This window comes from Peromyscus leucopus, chromosome 16_21, assembly GCF_004664715.2.
Source record: "Peromyscus leucopus breed LL Stock chromosome 16_21, UCI_PerLeu_2.1, whole genome shotgun sequence".
Lineage (NCBI taxonomy): Eukaryota > Metazoa > Chordata > Mammalia > Rodentia > Cricetidae > Peromyscus > Peromyscus leucopus.
Window position 1 is genome coordinate 16,536,641 of NC_051084.1, and position 4,030 is coordinate 16,540,670.

The 4,030-nt window shown below is 36.1% G+C and overlaps 1 pseudogene; it reads left to right on the forward strand.

Moving 5' to 3' along the window:
- The first annotated feature begins 2,869 nt into the window (after nt 1-2,869).
- On the forward strand, nt 2,870-3,811 carry LOC114689184 (annotated as a pseudogene).
- The last annotated feature ends 219 nt before the right edge of the window (nt 3,812-4,030 follow it).

Here is a 4,030-nt window from a genome sequence, read left to right on the forward strand (position 1 = left end):
AGCTTCTGTTTTGACTGATTCCTTTTCTCTAAATAAACCCTACAGCAAACCTGTCCCCCAAGATATACATGCATCTGTGGCTCTGAAAAAGAACTCTCAGAGTTGTCTGTCAGCTTGGGTAGCCTTAGATTAGTTCTCCACACTTAGATGAGAGAAAAGGGAGAGTGTATGGAAATTCTTACAGTTCTTTCTGCTCTTAAAATTAAGTTTGCAATGGAAATCTGTGATTCTAAGTAGGAAGAAAGCTCATCTTTCTGACAGGGAACTGATTTTTAAAAGTCTATATATTAGTTATTCAGATGAATATCTCACCTTCTAATTAATACTTAAAATTCTGGAATGCAATTTAATTTTCTAACATCTTCCAACAGTCCTAAATTCTGGTAAGACTCTTATTAGGGAGAGGTAAATTACTATATCCCAAATTTGTATAATAGACTGGAGTCAAACTATAAAATAGAAAATTATTAGAAAATTGAGTCTTGAGTTTTCATCATATGATCTATCTCCTTGGTCATATGTGCCTAAATCCTGCTTGAGGTTGCTATGGTCTGAAAGAACACACCAGAACTTCATCCTATCTATGAATAGTACCTAATGATCGATGAGGAATTTTTATAAGATTACTATAGGTAAATGTTAATCTTGAAAGCTGCTAAAATACCCATAAGGGAATCAAATACAAATCAGAGTAAACTACCATGTAAATGTAAATATAGAGAGTCATAAGGAGGATAAACTAATGGTTTAATAACATGTATATATTGCATGGCATATTTCTTAACATTTGCAAGTCTGCTCTCACTCTCAGGTTTCATAAAATATTCTGTAATGAATTCATAATGCCATTTTTATCAAGGTAGGATATTTCACTTCATGGCAATCATAACTCTCCATACACTTGTTATGTAATTTATATATATATTTATCATTTGATTGACCAGTCTTGGTAAAATTTTTATGTGAATATTATCTTTTTTGTTTGTTTGTTTGTTTATCCGAGACAGGCTTTCTCTGTATAACTTTGTGACTCTCCTGAATCTCGCTCAGTAGACCAGGCTGACCTCGAACTCAGAGATCTGCCTGGCTCTGCCTCCTGAGTGCTGGGATTAAAGGCATGTGAATATTATCTTTAAATGAGTCTCAGTCACAGGATATTAAAATTGCCAACATATGCTTAAGAAATTTCTATGTGAAGTTTTGGGCTTTGAGTCAGGTCTAGCATCACAGTTTGCTAAAACAGCATGGAAAGATGTATTCTGATATGACCGTGAGTTCCCAGTGGGCCCAAATGCACACATCAGGCAGATACAAATCTGGTTGGCAACAGAGTAAGGTTCCACATCAAATTTTGGTGAAAATTGCTGATAGACTGTAGCTAGAGTTTTCCTGCTTTGCCCACAGTCAGGACAAATCTTTGTCACCTGCCAGTCCCACAGCCACTCAGATTCAACAAAGTAAACACAGAAACTTATACTGCTTACAAACTGTATGGCCATGGCAGGCTTCTTGCTAACTGTTCTTATATCTTAAATTAATCCATTTCTATAAATCTATACCTTGCCACATGGCTTGTGGCTTACCAGAGTCTTCAATAGACTCTCTCTCTGCTGATTAGGGTTGAGTCTGGAGCATCGCCTGGTACACGATGCTACCATAGGAAGCTGGTAAAATCAAGAGCCAAATGATGATTCAAATGTGTTATAGTTTTAACAGTCCAAACTTTATGGTCTAGAAATTGAAGCCAGGCAAGATATGTGATATGATGTCAACCTATCTTTTGGAAACTGCCTTGTATGAACCCTCTATAAATTAGTCCAGTAAATTTTGAGGCATGTGTTTTTATGGCTTACCATTTTATGTGATTGTTTTCTCTAACATTTATCAGATTATTAAACATCCTTCATCACCTCCCCATCTAATCACAATGTGTTCAAATAGAATGATGTATTTAAAGACCCTAAAAAGTCTATATATTAAATTCATATAAACAGTCATCATCCAAATCATATATTTTTTACAGAATCATCTATAGGCGGCTAAAACTCAATACACTTCACAAATTCACTGGAGCCAAAGTCAAGAATATTTTCATTAAAAACCAGTATTGTATTCCTACTAATGACTTTAAAATCATGGGTTTTTACCAGTGAAATGAAAATAACAATCTCTGTTTAAGTAATCAGTTGTTTCTTTTTAAAAATTTTATACTACTTTTTGAGATTATGATAAAATTACATCATTTCTCCCTTTCCTTTCCTTCCTCCAAACCATCCTATATATCACTCCTTGCTCTCTTTCAAATTCATGGCCTCTTTTCATTAATTAATAAGTTAAAGCATACATGTATATGTGTATATAATACAACTCCTGTACATAAGGCCCAGAGATCATTAAAAAAGAGGGAAAAGAAAGATTGTAAAAGTGAGAGGATCAGGGAATTTGCTGTGCGGTTGTGTCTCCCAGGAATGCCAAAAGCTACATCCATAAAGCCACACTATCATTACTACCTGAACATGAGCTGAACAAGGACAACAGCAATAGATAGGCTAATGTGGGTCGGGGAAATCCCAGGAGGCCTCAATCCTACAAATTAACATTTTCTGAGACAGTAACCATGACTTTACCACATTTTCATCCACCTGTAGCAACTGCTTTCCTAATAAAAACATGTAGGAAATATGAGCTATTCAAACTTTAGATTATCACATCCAGAATGTGACTGACAAATTACATGCTTGCAGACATAAACTGTGAAATAAGCAATGTTGGATAAATGTACTGTCTTTCTATGGCATTGCACATATGTTTTTATTCCAGGTACTATCATAAATTCTATCCACAAAATAGTTGGCAAAAACATAACCAAATGAGTGGATTCTTCCTCACAGGGTTCTCTGACAACTGTGACCATCAGCTCTTACATGATTTGCTTTTCATGGTGACATACCTATTGGGATTGGCAGGTAACCTCATCATTTTCACCATCACAACACTGGACCCATAAGTTCAATCTCCAATTCCATTATTTCCTAAATCACTTTTCCTATCTCAATGTCACCTACTTTTCTGTCACAATTCCACACTCAGAAAGTTCCTTGGTGGTACTACCTATATTTCATATGCTCTGTGTGCTACATGTTTTCTTCTTTGCTTCTTTGGCCTGGGCCAAGGTGTTCATTCCTACAGTGATATTTTATGACCACTATGTGATCATTTGTATCCCACTGCACTATGATGTCATCATGGGTTCCAGAAAGTGCAGATGGGCTGTGATAGCTGTGTGGTTAAGTAGAGGCATACCAAGTTTAGATGAAATTTTCCTGGTCCTGCCTGGCTCCCCAAACCTGTGGCCGCTTGGACCCAAGTAAACACACAGAGACTTATATTAATTAAAACTACTTGGTCATTAGCTCAGGCTAACTATTGACTAGCTCTTACACTTAAACTAACCCATAATTCTTATTTATGTTTAGCCACATGGCTTAGTATCTTTTCTCAGTTTTGCCTTCACATCTTGCTTCCTCTGTGTCTGGTTGGCAACTCCTGACTCAGCCTTCCTGTTCCCAGAATTCTCCTCTCTGCTTATCCTGCCTATACTATACTTTCTGCCTGGCTATGGTCAGTCAGTGATTTATTTATCAACCAACTCAGAGCAACACACATTCATAGCATACAGAGCAATATCCACAACACCCAGGAATCTTGTACACAGCAACCACATTTTCTATCAGATTCTACAGGGTTAAAAATAATCAACCAATTCTTCTGTGATGTTCCTCATTTACTGAAACACTCCTGCTCCAACTAATGGCTGCAGGCAACAATATTTATAGATAAACTGCAATACACAGCTAGTGTCATTATAGATACTCAGTACAGTTTCTTTACAGGAACTATTAAAATCATTTTGTTGTTTAAAATTAAAATAAAATGAATCATTATACTTGTTAAATTCTATTATACTTAATGCTTCTCATGTATACATACATGGTGCACATGTGGAGGTCCAAGGATAACTTGTAGTGGG